This window comes from Cervus canadensis, chromosome 12 (assembly GCF_019320065.1).
Source record: "Cervus canadensis isolate Bull #8, Minnesota chromosome 12, ASM1932006v1, whole genome shotgun sequence".
In the NCBI taxonomy this organism is placed as follows: domain Eukaryota; kingdom Metazoa; phylum Chordata; class Mammalia; order Artiodactyla; family Cervidae; genus Cervus; species Cervus canadensis.
The window spans coordinates 74,263,093-74,284,353 of NC_057397.1; positions in this window are offsets into that span (position 1 = coordinate 74,263,093).

Here is a 21,261-nt window from a genome sequence, read left to right on the forward strand (position 1 = left end):
AGTGTATCTTATTACTTTCCTTTTCAAGAGCCTAATCTCCCCCATCCCAATACAAATACATGCTGTCTGGCACCAAGGTCTTCAGAGATCCAGTGGTTTGTAGCAATGTCTCAACTTTAAGTGGAAAAAGTGTTTCCTACCAGCCCATTCTCCCCCTGAACTGTCATTGTGAGGATAATCAAGGCTACAATTTGATGGGATTTGGTGGATAATGAGACAGAGATTGTACAACACATGCTGAAGCTCAGTTTAAAAAAAACCAAAAAGCTTGCTTATGTAAAATGTGCTAGGGATCATGGATGTTTACAGCATCTCACAAGTTTGGTAAAAATAGAGCTTTGATAGGAAAGCCCCTTTTAACTCCAAATTAGAAGCAAAATGATTTTGCTTATTACTTCTTTACCTGCTTTTTTACTGGCTATTCTGAGGTACAAAATAGAGAAAGATAGAATTGTTCATGCAATTATGGGAGCTGAATCAACAAAAATAACTGGCTCAGAAACAGATGCCAACATTTGGAAAAGTAAGTAGTTAAACTCCAGTTGAACAACAGGCAGTCTGGGATGACTCAGAAGTCAAAAGACAGCCTTGACAGTTCAAAACAGTGCAAAGAGCAACTCATTGCAAAAAAGTAAAATAGAATGAGTGGAAAAATAATCTCAAAGTTTCTGCTTAAATTTTAATTATCCTTATATTTACTATCACTTCTATGAATTATATTATATATACTTGTACTTTTAAAGAACAGCTTTTCTGTTGAGAGGAAAGCAAAATGGTTTCTATGAAACTGGATCATTGGTTTTCTCTGCAGTCTCCAAAATGGTGTATAATTCCAATGTTTTACAATTTTGAAGTTAAAATTTGTGAGCTGTGGAGACACATTTGTGCTGCAGTTATAATCCTGGACGTGGTAGGTACTTGGGCAGGTCTTCTCCATCAGCTCTCTAGGTCCATTGTCTGTCTTTTTCTGCATGAGTTATGCTCTGAGTAATTATCTCCCTGGATTGTAATATCTAAACATCTTTTGCCCTGTTCATAGTAAGTCAGGTAATTCGCAGTCATACTCAAGAGAAAGTCTGTTGAGTCTTTAACTTTGTTTTCTTCTCTCTAGTTTCTAGAATCCTAACCCAGCAGACCTTCTGTTTCCCTCTGTAGGCAGGACTGACATAGGTGAGAACACTGGTTGCTGATAGGAATGTACCAAGTGAGATGGGAAGATATACCATGCTCCTGGATTGAAAGTACTGACAGTCAAAGTAACTACACTACCCAAGGATATCCCCAGACTCAACACAGTCCCCATCAAATCACCAACGGCATTGTGAGAGAACTAGAAGAAAAAGATATAAAATTTGTATGAATACACAAAATCCTTGAGTAGCCAAAGCTATTTGGGAGAGAAAAACAGAGCCGGAAGAATCAAGCTACCTGACTTCAGACTATACCACGAATCTACCGTCATTAAAACAATATCAGACTGGCACAAAAATAGAAATATAGACCAATGAAACAGGACTGAACCCAGAGATAAACCCATACATCTATTGTCAATTAATCTGTGACAAAAAATACAAGACTATACAATGGAGACATAAGACAGTCTCTTCAATAAAAGATGCTGGCAATGCTGGACAGCTAAATGTCAAAAAATGAAATTAGAACATTCCTTAACACCATTTGCAAAAATAAACTCAAAATTAATGAAAGACCTAAAATTAAGACCTGATGCTCCAAAACTCTTGGAAGAAAACATAGGCAGAAAACTCTTTGACATAAATTGCAGCAAGATTTTTTTTGACCAACCTCCTAGAGTAATGAAAATAAAAACAAAAATACACAAATGAGACCTAGTTAAACTTAAAAACTTTTGCACAACAAAGGAAACCATAAGCAAAATGAAAATAAAACTTACAGAAAGGGAGAAAATATTTGCACACAATGCAACCATGAAGAGGTTAGTCTCCAAAATATACAAAGAGCTCATGTAGCTCAGTATCAAAAAAACAGTCCAATCTAAAAATGGACAGAAGACCTAAGTAGACATTTCTCTAAAGAAAACATACACATAAACAAGAGGTACATGAAAAGATAATCAATATCACTATTAGAAAAATGCAAATCAAAACTACAATGAGATGTCACCTCACACTGGTCAGAAAGGCCGTTATTAAAAAATACACAAATGATAAATGCTGAAGAGGGTATGGAAAAAAGGGGACCCTGCTACACTGTTGGCAGGAATGTAAATGGTACGGCCACTCTGCGGAGCTGTGTGGAGGTTTCTTAAGAAACTAAAAATAGAGCTACTATATGATTTATCAATCCCACTCCTAGGCATATATCCAGAGAAAAAAATTACAATTTGAAAGGATACATGACACCAATGTTCACTGTAGCACTCTTTACAATAGCCAAGACATGGAAAGAACCTCAATGTTCATTGATGGTTGAATGGATAATGAAGATGTGGTACACATATATGGTGGACTATTACTCAGCCATGAAAAGGAATGATATAATGCCATTTTCAGCAACATGGAGACTATCATACTAAGTGAAGTATGTCAGATGAAAGATATGCAGACTCTTAAAAAAAGTGATGCAAATAAACTTATTTAAAAATAGAAGCAGACTCAGAGACTTAGGGAAGAAATCTACTATTTTCAGGGAAAAGTGTGGCAGGGAGGGATAGATGGTGGTTTTTGATTGAAGTTACCTACTGCTATATTTAAATAATATAGATAAATAATATATATTATTATACGCTTCCCTGGTGGCTCCGAGTTAAAGCGTCTGCTTTCAATGCAGGAGACCCGGGTTTGATCCCTGAGTCGGGAAGATCCCCTGGAGAAGGAAATGGCAACCCACTCCAGTACTCTTGCCTGGAGAATCCCATGGAGGGAGGAGCCTGGTAGGCTACAGTCCATGGGGTCGCAAAGAGTCGGACATGACTAATACCTAATACAATACAATGCAATATATTAATATATGGTTATATATATTAATATATGTTATATATATTAATATGTAAATAAAATATATGATCCAGATATACTAGTCAATACCTTCATCTATAGATACATGTACATATGTAGTGCTTTATCTAATGGTCATCAAATAACCATTTCACATATTTAATTACATGGGTTATAAGATACCTATAGTCCTATACTATATATTGTATTGTATAGTATCTATATCTATATTATTATGCTATACAGTACATATTATAATATATATAAATATGTTAATTCATATAATCATTTTTAATCATTATAGAATATAACAGAGGAAAAAGATGCAAAGTCCACACATTTTATTTAACCTTTATGTGCATATGTACATAACTTTTTCATTCTTAAACAATATTTCATCATTAATCTTTTTTTATTTTTTTCCCATTGAGCTTTTATGGAATATTCTACACACTGGATTTGATTGTTTCTTGTATTGTCCTTTAACTTTGTCCTTTATCATAGCTAATACCTCCTACAAAAAGAGTGAGACCCAGAGATTTGATGGATATGTTGGCTTTGGTAGACTGGTTTGCTCTCTGAATTTCATTCTTCTGCCAAGGAGGGTAGGTCCCATCACCCAACTGCATGATGTAGGTCAGAAGATATGCTGGGTCAACCACCTGCTTATTAAGCAGACGTTCACCAGCCCCTTAATGTTATTGCCGCTTTCATTCCTCTCTCTAGGAGTCCTGCTGCCACTTACTTCTAGACTTATTGTAAGTTCTGCAGACAGAATTTATCCTCTGCTTACCCTGTATCTGTAGCTTTAGATACACAGTTTATTATTATTATTATTTTACTAAATTACTTCCCAAATCTTCTGCTTTCAGATTCTAAACTTTTGTTCTATTGTCTCTTTACTGTTATATTTGACTTGATGGGTCTTTTAAAAATACTGTTAAAGCTGAAATTTGGAAAATAACATAAAGTGTGTATTTTTGATTCATTTTATTTAGCTATTTTTACGAGGGCAGGAGGAGAAGGGGATGACAAAGGATGGGATGGTCAGATGGCATCACTGACTCAATGGACATGAGTTTGGGTGGACTCCAGGGATTGGTGATGGACAGGGAGGCCTGGTGTGCTGTGGTTCATGGGGTTGCAAAGAATCAGACAAGACTGAGTGACAGCTGAACAGTGGGTATTGTTCTTTATGTACGGGGCTTCCCTGGTAGCTCAGATGGTAAAGATGGATGCAAAAGTACAAAAATACTTTGTTGCTCTAGATATAGTCATACAATCTGTTAATGTGTAAAATAAAAACTGCCTGAGGAAATGTGCCTTCAGGAAAAGAAAGTGGTCAGATTGTCAAGAAACCTCATGAGTCATCTTACACTTTCTGGGATTTACCAGAGAAGAATATTGGAGTGGGTTTGCCATTTCCTTCTTCAAGGATCCTCCAGGGATCAAACCTACCTCTCCTACACTGTGACATGTGGAGTATTTCCCACTGAGCCATCTGGGAAGCCCACTTATTTATTTATTCATTCATTAATACAATGAATTGGGCTTCCCTAAAGCTTAACATTCAGAAAACTAAGATCATGGCATCTGGTCCCATCACTTCATGGGAAATAGGTGGAGAGACAGTGGAAACAATGTCAGACTTTAATTTTTTGGGCTCCAAAATCACTGCAGATGGTGACTGCCGCCATGAAATTAAAAGACGCTTACTCCTTGGAAGGAAAGTTATGACCAACCTAGATAGCATATTAAAAAGCAGAGACATTACTTTGCCAACAAAGGTCCATCTGGTCAAGGCTATGGTTTTTCCAGTGGTCATGTATGGGTGTGAGAGTTGGACTATGAAGAAAGCTGAGCACAGAAGAATTGATGCTTTTGAACTGTGGTGTTGGAGAAGACTCCTGAGAGTCCCTTGGACTGCAAGGAGATCCAACCAGTCCATCCTAAAGGAGATAAGTCCTGGGTGTTCATTGGAAGGACTGATGCTGAAGCTGAATCTCCAGTACTTTGGCCACCTGATGTGAAGAGCTGACTCATTGGAAAGGACCCTGATGCTGGGAGGGACTGGGGTCAGGAGGAGAAGGGAACGACAGAGGATGAGATGGCTGGATGGAATCACTGACTTGATGGGCATGAGTTTGAGTAAACTCCAGGAGTTGGTGATGGCCAGGGAGGCCTGGCATGCTGTGATTCAGGGGTCCCAAAGAGTTGGACATGACCGAGTGACTGAACTGAACTGAACTGACTGAGTGGCTCCGCTGGTCAAGAATCTGCCTGTAATGTGGGTGACCAGGCTTTGATCCCTGGGTTGGGAAGATCCCCTGGAGAAAGGAATGGCTACCCACTTCAGTATCCTGGCCTGGAGAATTCCATGGACTATATAGTCCATGGGGTTACAAAGAGTTGAACACGACTGAGCAACTTTCACAAATGCAATGAATAGCTTTCAGCTCTTATGGTGTTATCAGAGGAGGCTTTCTAGATGGCTCAGCAGGTGAAAGAATCTGCCTGCAATGCAGGAGTCTCAGGAGATGTGGGTTCGATCCCTGGATCGAGAAGATCCCCTGGAGGAGGGCGTGGTAATCCACTCCAGTATTCTTGCCTGGAGAATCCCATGGACGGAGGAGCCAGGCAAGCTACAGACCATGGGGTCTCAAGAGTCGGACACGACGGAAGGGCAGAGCACGGCACAGCACATGCATTAGAGTAGGAATTCAAATTCCGTATCACAGGAAAATGATATGTCAAATCACGCTGTCAGTTGCTAATTTCCAAAAGGAAATAGAGCTATCGTGTGGACATGCATATTTGCAGAAGCATGGGCAGCGCAATAATCCTTTAAGCAGGCCTACACTGGAAGCCAAATTATACGTGGAAGTTTGCTGAAGCAGGACAGAAAGTCTTATGATCCAGAGAGTTATTGGCATCTGAGCATGAGAGGCCTAGACTTGCCAGAGGACCTGGTGTGATTGAGTCACTGGCAGGAAAGTCATCTGCTTTGGACAGGGCTTCAGCAGGCTCTGCCAAAGCATGGGTCTCCAGTGCTTATTCTGTATGAACATCCGCCGCTAAAACAGCACTCGGAGAGAGAAACTTCATTTCAGGGGGGCCCTGGATCCTTTCATACCTTAATGTGACTTTGCTTATTCATTATGGATGTGCTATGCATTCTGAGGCTCAAAATTTTAGATTCCAATTTTATACCCAACGTGTTTGGTGCAGCCCCTAGTGTGCCCCTTATACTTACCAGTATTTACTGGGAGCTATTAAATGATTCAGTTCCATACAGCATATTATAAAACTGTTTAAAATTTACCCTCCAGAAAAAGGTAAACAGGAAATTATATTGAAATATTTTGCACAATTCATTTATCTTGCTTAATGAGCATGATATAAATATATACACATGTATGTACAAGATTTGAGTTTATATTTCATTTTCAATAATAGAAACTGTGAAATAGAAACATGTAATACATGTTATGGGCTTCCCTGGTGGCTCAGTTGGTAAAGAATCTGCCTTCAATGCAGGAGATCCAGGTTCCATACATGGGTCAGGAAGATCCCCTGGAGAACAGGAATGCCCACCCACTCCAGTGTTCTTGCCTGGAGAATTCCACGGACAGAGGAGCCTGGTGGGCTACAGTCCACGGGGTCTCAAAGAGTCGAGCACAACTGAGTCACTAACAATTTCACTTTCAATATATGTTATAATTTACTGTAGTATATTTCAAGCATCAAATTAATAAATTATTAATAAATATCACAGCTTTTATTAAAACCATCATCTCAAGAAATGGGAAAAGAAGTGTTATCAAGGGAAATCTTCATATCAATTAACTTTTTGTTTTAAAACGTAAGAAAAAAAAAATAGCTTAATGATGCATAGAGTAGATCTAGAAGGATGAAAGTGAAGTTTTGGCCTTGAGGCAAACCTGCTTAAACGAAAATGCTACTTGCCCAAATTAAGAAAAACAAACCTGGTGATTATAATTTTCTACTTCTTACAAGATTTTAATTTAATACTTGTTATCCTGTGGAAACAAAATACATGTTAAAGTTGATCCACAAATTTTATAATATCATTAGCTTTACTAGCCAATTTTATCTTGGTTTTTATAATGAAATTCACACACAGACCATCAAAACAGTCCACAGACAGGTACAGCCTCACATTCTGAGCCCTGAGAGGTATGGCCGCATCAAGCCCGTTTTAGATTACTGTCAGGCCTAAGTGGCTCAATGGTAAAGAATCTGCCAGCCAATGTAAGAGACGTGGGTTTGACCCCAGGTCAGGAAGATCCCCTGGAGGAGGAAATGGCAACCCACTCCACTATTCTTGCCTGGAGAATCTCACGGACAGAGGAGACTGGCGGGTTACACTCCACGGGAATGCAGAGTTGGACACTACTCTCCACACTTGCATGCCTTAGGTCAACCTCTTAGCTTTGAAATCGAGAGGAATGGAAACTGAGTGGTTATTGCTGCTGCTTCGGTTTTGTTTCACCAACTAAAGAGTTTAGAATTTGAAGGGGAACTAGCCATTCTTAATCATAAACAGAAGGGCTTTTCTGGGGACAAAAAATACAGAATACAATTAAAACTCTGTTGTTTGAATATTTACAAAATATAGAATTCTATTCAGTGTGAAATGAATGCTGCAATTTATACCTGAAACAAAAGAACCAAAATCTTTAATTATTAGAAAAAGACAAAATACTGACAAAGCATGGGAGGTAACAGATAATAGTGTACCATACAAGGACATTCAAGCTAAAGAAGAGAACTTTATTTATATAGTGCAAGAAAAAATACTTAGAGCTCATAGACCACTAGAAAATGATATTTTAAAAAACTCACCATCTAGGATAGTTTGAAAATCAGTGTCGAAACTCAGAAAGAAATATATCCATAAATGCGTCCAAGATGTATGGTCACATGAGCTTTGATAACATAATTAATTTTAGTGTTCTTTATATTTTTTAAGGGAGACCAATCACAGGGAGGTCAAACAAAGAACTTTTTTTTTTTTTTTAATTAAAACACTGAAAGATTGTGAACTTCTGCACCAATGAGAGATTTGCAAGAAAAATTTGTTTTATTCTGAAAAATCCAGTATGTGTTGTTTTATAGATATCATTGTTCAAATGGATCATTCAATCAATTCTCATGTAGCAGATATTTAAAGATTTCTTTTAGAAAAGTGCCCAGCATATTTTGATTGCATATGTTATTTTGTTCTAGATTGCCAGTCTTGCCTCACACGAGTGAGGTTTGTCAGACTGTTTACGTAAATCACCGGGTCCAAGTGCAACTTAGTGAGAAGGCTGGCACTTTCTGGAATAAGCTTTCAGTAACTAGCTAATTGTGCTGTTTTGAGTAAGGAAGATGTCTATATTTCAGAGGTTAAATGAAATGGGAGAACTCTGAAAACAGAAGGTGATAATTGTATGTAAGACTTTAGGATTAATGTTTTCTACAGTAAAATAAAAAAGCAACGAGAAATCTCATTTCTACACTCAGGCTTTGAACATGCATGCTGACTTTAAAAAATATATGTGTTTTATGATTTTTTTTCCCTTTCTAGTAATGGCTTTAGTCTTGGCCATCCACATGGTCTCATCTAGTTTATCTTATTTTCATTCTGTAATTAATTAGTTGATTCAACAAGCATGTATTTACACATCTATTTGGGTTTAATGGATACAACTATGAATAAGTCTCTATTATTAAGGCGCTTACTCAGAATAGCTTGCATTAGAGGCAGATATTGAAGGGGTGTGTGTGTGTGTGTGTGTGTGTGTGTGTGTGCGCGCATGTTAGTATGGGAGTCAGGGAAGAGGGAAAAGGTATTGTGCCTGTGACTCTGACTTCAGTAAAAGGAGATACTTAAAATTAACTAGCTTACTCCAGCCATGATTATGTTACATAAACTGTATCTTTTAGACATTATCTAAACCATTAAATTTATTACACACTTACCTTTTAAGTTGAAATGAAGAGAGGAGTCCAGACCATTCTTCATTCTAAGGAGAGATTCAACGGTTTTTAGCAATTTCAGACAAAAGGCTTGGACACATTGGTTAATGCTTTTCTTTCAGTGATATTTCCCACTAGGTCAAGCCATTCCTCATGCTTGCAATCCTTTTGGGGAGAAACACAATTTCTCCATGACTGTTGTGAGATAAATCGCCTTCTATCCCACTCACTCTTTTCTCGTCTAGAATGAGTTTCTATTGAATTCTTGATACCTTATCCAATACCCTGGTAGGAGACGCTGGGGAGTCAGCACCTCAGGCGGGGCCTGGGTCACCGAATCTTCATGCACAGTGCCAGGGAGATGTTTAAAAGAGTTCATTGGCTTCCCCTGTCTGAAAGAAAGTGAAATAAAAACTAGGGAAGAAGTCAGGAAAGAGCAATGCAAGGCAATGGGAGCTGAAGGAATTGACTTAAGAACAAAAATCAGCTGAATGCGTATAGTTTGTTGAAGGGCTTCCCTCACAGCTCAGTCAGTAAAGAATCTGCCTGCAGTGCAGGAGACCTGGGGTTGGATTCCCGGATCAGGAAGAGATCCCCTGAAGGAAACAGCAACCCACTCCAGTATTCTTGCCATGGACAGAGGAGCCTGGAGCGCTACAGTCCATGGGGTTGCAAGAGTCAGACAGAACTTAAAACTAAACCACCACCATAGTTTGCTGCAACAACTTGGGAAGCTATGACAGCTGACTACAAACATCTGTATCCTTGGGGGAGCTGATTCTTAGGAGCGGCCCACAGGCACTGCATCCTGGGTGGGAGTGGACTTAAAGGAAAGCGAATTTAAGTTCAAAGCAAGTCTACATTTCTAAAATGAAGTGTGTCAGTTTGAGGAACAGAAAAGTATTCCTTGGGGGAAAGTCTTGAGTTATTCTGAAAGAAGGAGAAACAAAACAGAATGTGATGTTGGCTGTTTTCAAGGAAAGCAGAAGACGCGTATCAGTCCTGAGAGAATTTATTTTTTCCTCAGTTTTATTAATATTCATGATAAATTTAAATGAGTCACTGGGGGACAACATTTTAGTGCCTAAAAGATAAAAGCAATATGTAAATATTTGGAGACTATCAGAGTTTCTAAAAATTCATGACAAGAATGATCTGTGATAAGCAAAGTCCTCTTATAAAACAGAAACCCACTCATAATTCAATACAATCAAACCTTGACCATGTGCTATATTTGAATGTAGAAAGTGTTATGTCAATCATAAATAACTTTCAAATTTCATTTTAACAAATATATTCAAGCTGCATCAAACTGTTTCTATGCTATTAAAAAGGAATCAATTAACTGATGGATATTTTATTTCTTTTTTTCTTTCCTCTGAGCACCTATTGAGGTAGTTTTGGATGAATAGTGAAATGACCAAAATGGAAGAGATCTTAAAGAAGAAACAATGGGTCAAATGCTCCATAAACAGACAAATACATTTAATAACATCGAGGTGACTGCCATTCATTAATAGTCATAAGGGACATTTTCTGAGAAAAGAGAAACTAGTGATACTTTTAAACTAGGCATAAGCATACTGCCTAAATCAAGCTGTATGATACTGTATTGTAAGTATTGCAGTGTGTTGGCATCTGGAAAAATTAGTATTCCCAAAGATCAAGTTAGGCTAGCAAATTTACTTGTAGCAAATTTTTGTTTACTGCTTACAAGTAATGTGGGTATACTATTTCAGAGAACGAAATGCAAACTGGACACATGATTTTTTTACAAATCTTCAGCTACCCCTTGACTATACTTTTATGGCCGTAGAGGCAGAAAGCCGTCTCTTGCCAGGAAAAACTTTAACGTCTTCCTATGTTGCTCCTGAATGGTGAATCACAGAAGCATAGAGCGAGGCATAGAATGAGGAGGTCTTGTAATCCTTTCTCCTGTGTTCAACATTGCTTTGCCCAAGCTGCCCCAGATAATGAGGCAACAGCTTAAAGATTTTCAACGTGTGAGTTGCCGTTTCTCTGTTGGTGACCTCTTCTGATGTTAAAAACTAGACTGATTTCCTCTTGTTCTGCTTTTTCTTAAAGTAAAAAACAGCTCCTAATTATTGTCAATGCAATAATTATTCTTACTAGGGGCCAGTCTAGTCATCTAAGAACATTTTCTTAGTGACAGCAGGATGAGACTTGGAGATAGGAAAGAATTTCCTACTGTACCTAATTATTTTCACTTCAGTTCACGGCTAAGCTTGAAATGACGTTTCTTGGTTTGGTTCTGTGTAGTCATTTTGATGAGGGATGTCCAGTGCCTTGGGAATTGTTACAGCCTGCACACCAGGGCTGTCCATGCATTCTACAGCTGCCTAAGGGAGATGTTTGCAATTGAGACACCAATCTGCATGGGAGGGGTTTGAATACCAGAGATATCTAGATCTGATTTTGCTCACGTAAGTTTTAGAATATGTCAGGAAGATAACTTAGCAAAAAAGAAAAAAAAAATTAAGAGTTACTCTTATAGATCTTTAATAATGTATCAAGCACTGTCAAACTTTACATTCCTTGTCTTATTTAATGCTCATTATAACCCTTTGATGCATATATTCTTCTCATTTCTATACAGAAAGAGACTAGGGTTTGGATGAGCTGAAAAACTGCCTAAGTTTGCACAGCTGGTTATGGCTTAGATATGCCTGTCAAAATTCTGAATTTCATACAAAGTGTTCATGCTCTCGTGGCTCTACTAAGGAGACAGAATTCAGCATTTCTAATTCATAGAAATGACTGAAGCAGAACTTATCCATTCATGGGTGAGTAAGGAAGCAGGCCTTTAGCTTGTTGTAAACTGTTGTGTGGGGAACAACTCATGTGGCAATCAATAGATGAAACTCACAGGAAAATTTCTTCAGGTTCTTGATTGGTGAGTGAGAAAAAGATCTTGATAAACACAAGACTATTATTAACATGGGGCAAGGATTAATAAAAGCAATCAGCAGAAGAGATAGACATAAAAGGCAGATGCATTTCCCAAGTAGAGTCTAGTGTTCATGTCCTAGCTACAGCTATTGATCCTGCATTGTTGGTGAAATATATATTTATGTGTAAGTGTATATATATATGTGTGTGTGTTTGTGTGTGTGTGTGTGTGTATACACACACATATATCTGTGTATATGTATATATACATGTACATATGAACCTAAGTTAACTCTGCAAAAAATATTGTGATTTCTTTTTCAATTAACTTTTTTGATAACCCTATACGGTCTAAACCAAAATAATATTTCTGCTTTGAATGGTGAATAGAGGATAGAAACAAGGCTTGGGAGAATTGCATATGACAGTTTTTGTGGAGGTGATGAATCTGTTCATTCAGTCAGTTCAGTTCAGTTGCTCAGTCGTGTCTGACTCTGCAACCCCATGGACTGCAGCACACCAGGCCTCCCTGTCCATCACCAACTCCCGGAGTTTAGTCAAACTCAGGTCCATCGAGTCAGTGATGCCATCCAACCATCTCATCCTGTCGTCCCCTTCTCCTCCTGCCCCCAATCCCTCCCAGCATCAGGGTCTTTTCCAATGAGTCAGCTCTTCACATGAGGTGGCCAAAGGATTGGAGTTTCAGCTTCAGCATCAGTCCTTCCAATGAACACCCAGGGCTGATTTCCTTTAGGATGGACTGGTTGGATCTCCCTGCAGTCCAAGGGACTCTCAGGAGTCTTCTCCAACACCACAGTTAAGCATCAATTCTTCTGCGCTCAGCTTTCTTCACAGTCCAACTCTCACATCCATACATGACCACTGGAAAAACCATAGCATTGACTAGACAGACCTTTGTTGGCAAAGTAATGTCTCTGCTTTTTAATGTGCTATCTAGGTTGGTCATAACTTTCCTTCCAAGGAGCAAGCGGCTTTTAATTTCATGGCTGCAGGCACCATCTGCAGTATTTGAAGATCCCAAAATAAAGTCTCTCAGTGTTTCCATTGTTTCCCCATCTATTTGACATGAAGTGATGGGGCCAGATGCCATGATCTTAGTTTTCTGAATGTTGAGTTTTAAGCCAGATTTTTCCACTCTCCTCTTTCACTTTCATCAAGAGGATCTTTAGGTCTTCTTCACTTTCTGCCATAAGGGTGGTGTCATCTGCATATCTGAGGTTATTATTGCTCCAGGCAATCTTGATTCCAGCTTGTGCTTTATCCTGCCCAGTATTTCTCATTTCTCTGTGTGTAAGTTAAATAAGCAGGGTGACAGTATACAGTCTTGATGTATTCCTTTCTTGATTTGGAACCAGTCTGTTGTTCCATGTCCAGTTCTAACTGTTGCTTCCTGACCTGCATACAGATTTCTCAGAAGGCAGGTCAGGTGGTCTGGTATTCCCATCACTTTAAGAATTTTCCACAGTTTATTGTGATCCACACAGTCAAAGGCTTTGGCATAGTCCTTAAAGCAAAAGTAGATGTTTTTCTGGAACTCTCTCACTTTTTCGATGATCCAGCAGATGTTGGCAATTTGATCTCTGGTTCCTCTGCTTTCCTAAAACCAGCTTGAACATATGGAATTTCATGATTCATGTATTGTTGAGGCCTGGCTTGGAGAATTTTGAGCATTACTTTGCTAGTGGGAGAGATGTGTGCAATTGTGCAGTAGTTTGAGTTTTCTTTGGCATTTCCTTTCTTTGGGGCTGGAATGAAAACTGACCTTTTCCAGTCTTGTAGCCACTGCTGAGTTTTCCAAATTTGCTGGCATATTGAGTGCAACAGTTTCACAGCATCATCTTTTAGAATTGGAATCTGTTCACTATATTTTGTAAAAAGATCATTGAAGTATAGTTGATTTATATGTCAATTTCTGCTATAAAGCAGAGGAACTCAGTTACATGTACACGTTATTTTCCAATATGGTTTATGACAGGATATTGAGAATAGTTCCCTTACTATAGAGTAGGACCTTGTTATTTATCCACATCGTGTATAATAGTTTGCATCTGCAAAGTCCAGACTCCCAGTACATCCCTCCTGTCCTCCCTCAGTGACCACAAGTCTAGTCTTTATGCATGTGACATTGTCAAGAGCTTGGTGCCCAGAATGGGGAAAACTACAACATTTATCTGATGCAATTATTAACATTTATTTGCTTAAGAGGTTTAAGTTCTTTTCAAGATCAGGGTTTATTTCAAGGCCTGGCTTACTTCAATATTCAGTCAACATTTCAGGATCATGGAAAGTTTTTATTCTCCCACTCCAATGATTCCTTTATTATCCAAAATGATTTTAAAAAACATTATTTTAGATCTTTTCTCAGACTTCATCTTCCTAGTAGGGCCTGACCTGACCATTTTGTTTAAACTATAATCTCCCTCCCAGCCCTCCTAAACCCCTTTACCTTCTGATCCGCGTCTGCTTTTAAACTTCACTTTTCTACTTTTCAGTTTTTAACTGTATCACTTGTTTCCTTCTAATATACGTGAATGGGTGTTTGCTTCTACATCTGTAGATTATAATCTAAGCATTATATTACCTAGCTCTCGCCCCTGGAATACAAGTTCCATAGATCAGGGATTCTTGTTTGCTTAGTTCATTCTGATATTCCCAGTGCCTAGAATAACGCTCAGACATTAGTAGGCACTCGATAAATATTTATGAATAAATAAGCAAATGGCCACTCATTATTGCTCTAACTTAAGGTCTTTGCTTGAAAGATTAGTTTTTCAAAGTATTATACATATATGGATTTTTTTTGTTTTAATGTGCAGAGGCAACTAATATTACTGGTTTCTGCTTCCCACAGGGCAACTACTTCTTAAGGGGTAAATATTTTAACTCTTTTTATTTACCTTATTTTACAAAAACTATCAGTCCAGATAATGTACAGGGAGACTTGACTTTGAGATAGTGCAGTGGGCATTTCCTTTCCCGTTCCGTATTTGTAGGAAACCACTGAGAAGGCAGAGTTTTTAGAGAACGCAATTCCTCACAAAAATTTTTGCAAGTTCAATTATTCAAATTAAGTAATAAAGTCCTCAGAGCTCTCCTATGATGTGTCTGTTCAATTACACTAGAGGTTTAAATATCATATACAATATCACTTCTCTAATAAATAAGTGAACTTTCTATAGCATTCTGACTGAAGCTTCCTGGCTTCAGAGTCTACTCTTTTCTACTATACTATGCAGGTTCTCATTTTAATTTCCTCTTTTTCTGAAGATGGAACAGAAATTAATTGCAGGATGGGAGTTGAGAAAGAGAGCTGGGTCCTGTGTTTCTTAGACCCATCCAGTGAAACCTCACTGTGTTCTTCCAGAGAACACTGAGCTATAACTCAAAGCCTGACAAGAAACATATTGGTCTGTAGAAATTCTGATGTCAACTATCAGGTCAATTTAAAGTATTCAGTGGTCCTAGCCTAAGGAAAATAAAAGTTTCACATCAGAAGCTTTGAAGTTAATTGGCTTCTACTGATAGCTCAGCAGTAAAGAATCTGCCTGCAATGCAAAGGACAAAGATACATGGGTTTGATCCCTGTGTTGGGAAGATCCCCGGAGGAGGACATGCAACCCACTCCAGTATTCTTGCTTGGGAAATCCCATGGACAGAGGAGACTAGCAGGCTGCAGTCCACGGGGTCACAAAAAGCCAGATATGACTGGAGTGACTTAACATAAGCATGAAAGAGAAATATAGGTATATACCAACTACCAGGCAATAGAAACAAGAGATTACGGTGAATCCCAGATGGTCCCCTAAGAAGACAAACATAACACCAAATGCTGCCTTGTGGATGCTGAGCGTCATCTAGGAGCTGTAGAAAGTGTCCAGGCCAACAAGAACATGTGTGTTACAAAGTCCCAGAATTCAGATGCTTGCTTTTTTAATAGTGAGAACTTTGAAGTTAGTGTATTGGAGATATTTCGTTACAAATGAACAAGGTCATAGGCAATCTACCAGAATGCTAAATATGTCTTTGAAAATTCACGGAGCTTTTTAAGACAGCATAAAATTCTACCCTTTGCTTGGACTCTACTATTGATTAGTGAGCTGGCTGTGCTGAAATATCAACATAGTAATTAGGATACCCTCTAATTAGTTCAGCCTCCTCCGCCTCCTCCTCTCCTGTGAGCATCGCTTGGCAATACAAGAGGCTAAGAGTTTGTAAATGTAGCGCCTCACGGAATTTTGTTATCAGTAAGTGTGTTTGATTCAACTGCAACTTGAAAAGGAATGATGACTTTCCTAACTCGTTTTACTTTAAGGCTTAACTCTGTTTGTATATTTCAGACTTAAAGTTGTAACTGAGAAGAGTTAATTTTGACTCCATAGTGTACCTGTTTCTGTGACTTTAATGCTTGTTTTTTTGTTTTTTTCCCCTGCTTTTGTGTTTAGAGCATCCATAACGGCCTGCCTCAGGGAACACTGCCGCCTTCTGCCTGACTGTTGAACTAAAGCGCCTTTGTTCATAACCCTGGCCCTTTCTAGATTTCAGGAGGAGAGACATTAACCGTGAACACATCCGCCTGCCTCAGGCTTGCCCTTCTAGGAGACATTTTCAAGAATTCAACGGTTTTTTTACTTTGTTTCCTCACCACCCGCCCCATCTCTGATCCGGGAGAAAATCTGACATCCGGTCCGACAAAATGGCTGCTTTGAGCCAGCTGCAGGGAGGAAGCCGGTTCTGACTCCATGTTGGAACTGCCTTTTTGATTTGCTTTTTGCTTCATTTGCTGTCATAGTCATACTTAACGACTTACTTAAAAGAACGCCGCCCCCCTGCCCGCTAAAAAGTGCCTTTCTTCCGAACCGTGTCCACCTGTGGATGGCAGGAAGGAAGAAATTGGCACATCCCCTGACTGAGGCTTGCCATTCTAGAGAGAGCTTAGCAAGGTTAACGGCCTTTTATTTCGCTTCCCCACCTCCCTCCGTCTCTGATCTGTTGAAGAACCTGGCATCCAGACCCTGATTCGATGGTTCTTTTGAGGCACTAGCCTGCCATCTTATCGGTCTGCTGCTTTCCGAATAAAGCTGTTTTCCTTGCCTCCACACCTTGTCTCTCGGATTCCTTGGCCTGTCGTGTGGGGAGTGGAGTGAGCTAGGACCTGGTAACGTGCCCTCTTTTCAGTCAGTCTTCTTTCTGAATAAAGGCATATTTTTTTTGCCTCAACACCTTGTGTCTTGGTTTTTTTGGCCTATCATGCAGCGAGCAGAGCAAGATTGGACTCAGTAACAAATTGATAATACATTGCTTACTTCTTCACTTATGAGTGAGTATGTTGTTTACCGTGTGAAAAATAGTTTACAGGTGACTTCTGGTAAAATGATATCTCCTTAGCTGTTTCTTTGCTAGCCTGAACCAACTATCTAACTTACTTTTGAGGATCAAGACTTTTAATAATATTGCCCAGCAAGTTTTAAAACAGTCAATAGATTGGCAAAGTCTGAAATGCCTTTCCACTAACTATAAAACTTCTGATATTGAAGTGGCCTCTGAAGTTGATGATGCAACTGTTTTGCTATTTGTACTACAGCAAATCCAAATATACTGTCCTGAAAATAAGTAGAGTTAAGAAATGTCTGTTCTATGCTCTATGGGCACTATTTCAAAGATCTTTCCAGCGATAAGGCCTAAATAGTGAAGTATTTATTGTGTCAGCATTGCTTGAAGAAGAATCCAAAGTATTGTCTTCTTGACCCAAATTATATGGCCACCTCATTTAATGGCTTATGTGAATGACTGAAAAGAAAAAAATAAAAAGAACCTGAGGGGGGATACTGGCAGTGAATCACTGCATCTTACTTCAAATAGTGAAGCTGTCCATGGATGGTGAGTGTCATGGAGGCCGAGGAAGAGAGCTGGCCACAGTGCATAATAGTATCAGTGTCTTTGAGTTGTCCATTCATTCACCACATGGGAGATTCAGTCATGGAGCAAGTGGATGCTTTATTGGCCTTCAGTGGGGCTCTACTGAAGGCTATGCCTACCCACACGCAAAATGGTTGTTTAAAACAACCTACCCTCTGCGTGCAGACTTCACAAGACTATTTTTATGACATCTAAGTGAATGTAACATGGAATAAATAAAGTTGTATCAGGTTGGTTAGTGAAGCTCTGTCTGGACAAAACTGATTTGAAGAAGAAAAAAATAGAATGCTAGGGTCTGTTGTTAGAGGCTATAGAATGAAATTAGAAGGTTATTCTGAAGATTTAGAGGAAGAGCAAGCCTCATAAAATAGGTTACATCTTAGAAGTTTTAAGCATATTTTGGGTTTTTAGGGGTTAGAATCACATTGCCTCTGAAAAAACACAAAACAGAATCTATATGAAAATAAAACTGATCCTTGGACAGTGCAGGGGTTGGAAACTCTCCTGCACAGTGGAAAGCCCATGTTTAGCTTACAGTCCACGCTCTGTATCCACAGGCTCAAGCTACCTTGGGTGTACTTGTGTAGTACTATGCGTGCGTGCATGCTGAAACTATTCACTTGTGTTGACTCTTTGCAACTCTATGGACTGAGGCCCACCAGGCTCCTCGGTCCATGGGATTCTCCAGGCAAGAATACTGGAGTGGGTAGCCTTTCCCTTCTCCAGGGGATCTTCCGCACTCAGGGATCCAAGCCCTTGTCTCCTGCATTGCCGGCCAATTCTTTCCTGCTGAGACCCAGGGAAGCCTGTGCAATACTATAGTATGTATTTACTGAAAAAAAAAAAAATCCATGAGTTGATACATATGGATCCATGCAGTTCCAAGTTCATGTTGTTCAAGGATCAACTGTATGAGCTTAAAAATTATTGAAAAGGATTTATCTCAAAGTCAGCATCTAAGATGACAATAGAGGTGAAATAGTGAAAAGACTGAAAGAAAAAATTGGTAAAATAATTAAAATCCATGTTATTGCTTTGGACTTCCCTTGTGGCTCAGCTGGTAAAGAATCTGCCCTCAATGTGAGAGACCTGGGTTCAATCCCTGGGTTGGGAAGATCCCCTGGAGAAGGGAAAGGCTACCCACTACAGTATTCTGGCCTGGAGAATTCCATGGACAGTATAGTCCATTGGGGTAGCAAAGAGTTGGACAAGACTGAGTGACCTTCACATATATTGCTTTTGTGGAAAATAGATCATTAGTGAATTGATAAACTTGAGAACGGCTTCCAGATTTAGAAGGAAAGCATATAGTAATAAAAATACTGAGTGTCTTCTCTTGTAAGGATGCTATTCCAATCCTGAGAGCACCACCCTGATGATCTCACTAAACTTATCTATCCCCTAGTGGCCTCGTCTCCAGATACTATTGCATTGGAGTTAAGGGCTTCAACATATGAATTCTGAGGAGACATGGGGCACTTAGTCATTAACATTATCCTACATTGATAATCAGTGCCTCTAGTTAGAAACACAAAATTGAATCTGGAGAAACAGGAAAAAGCCATACAGTAATGATCCTGACTCGATGTGTACGTTGATGCATTTTGAGCATTAGACAAGAGGGAGAAGATGCTCAGAAGGTACGTTTTCAAGTGACTGATGTTGTATGGACTTTTTGTCCCTGGGTGATTACAGTGACTGGGTCCATGCCACAGATACGAATAATAAAAGATAAAATTGCTTTAATATGCATAGCTGATGTACGGACACCATGTATCAATATGCCAAACTTCAGTCTCATAAACAAGATCTATTTTCAGATGTGACTGTTGCTTTCATACACTTATTGTTATTTGAACTATAATTCTGTTTCCCTGGAAACTGGGCACTGGAGTTATAAAGTATTCTAAAATTATCAAAATAAGTTTCTAAATTACTGTTTTACTACTGAAATTATTTTCACTAATTCATTTAAAAATGAATCCCTACAGTTTCTTTCAAATGGATTTTTTTTTTAAATTGGAGTAGAGTTGCATCCCAGTGTAGTCAGTTTCTGCAGCACAGCCAAGTGAGTCAGCCTTATGCATACCCATACCCCTCTTCCTTGGGTTTTCTTTCCATTTAGCTCACCAAAGAGCACTGAGGACTTTTCCCTGCACTGTGTATTGGGCAGGTTCTTTTTTCCGTTTTGCACAGAATAGTGTATATGAGCCAATCCTAATCTCCCAGTTCATCCAACCACTTCCCCCTTGGTATCCATGTTTGTTCTCTACATCTGTGTGCCTATTTCTGCCTTGTAAAAAGGTCATCTTTACCATTTCTTCTAGGTTCCACATATATATGTTAATATATGCTATTTGTTTTTCTAACTTCTTTCTCACTCCACTCTGTATGATAGTTTCTAGGTCTACTCACATCTCTGTAAATGACACAATTTCATCCCTTTTTATGGCTGAGTAATATTTCATTTTGCATATGTACCACATCGTCTTTAGTCATTCCTCTGTTGATGGACATTTAGATTGTGTCCATGTCCTGGATAAGGTATGTGGTGCTACAATGAACATTGGAGTATATGTGTCTTTTTGAATTATGGTTTTCTCTGGGTCTGCACCCAGGACTTGGATTGCTGAATCATATAGGAGTTCTACTTTTAGTTTTTTAAGGAATTTCTATACTGTTCTCCACAGTATCAATTTACATTCCCACCAACAGTGTAAGATACCTTCCTTTTTGCCACACTCTCTCTAGCATTTAAATGTAGATTTTTTTCATGATGGCCATTCTGACTGGTGTGAGATGATACTTCATGGGAGTTTTGATTTTAATTTTTCTAATAATTAGTGATGTTGAGCATTTTTTTCACGTGTGTTTTGGCCATCTTCTTTGGAGAAATATCTTTTTAGGTCTTCCACCCAGTTTCTGATTGGGTGGTTTCTTGGTTTATTTTTTTCATATTGAGCTACATGAGTTGTTTAATGCATTTTGCAGATTAGTCCTTTGTCAGTAGCTTCATCTGCAAATATTTTCTCCCATTATGAGGGCTATCTTTTCATCTTGTTTATGGTTTCCTTTGCTGTGCAAAGGCTTGAAAGTTTAATTAGGCACCATTTGTTTGCTTTTTAAATTTTGGGCCAAAAAAGATGTTGCTGCTTTTTATGTCAGAGAGTGTCCTGCTTATGTTTTCTTCTAAGAAGTTTATAGTGTCTGGCCTTACATATAGATCTTTAATCCACTTTAAGTTTGTTTTTCTGTATGGTGTTAGGGAGTATTCTAATTCCATTCTTTTATATGAAGTTGTCCATATAACTGTGAGCACCACTTATTGAAGAGACTGTCTTTTTTTCCACTGTATGTCTTTGCCTCCTTTGTCATAGGTTAGGTGACCATAGATGTATGTTTCCAACAGATTTTTCAATTTAGAACTAGATTTTTAAAAGTACACTAAGTTGGC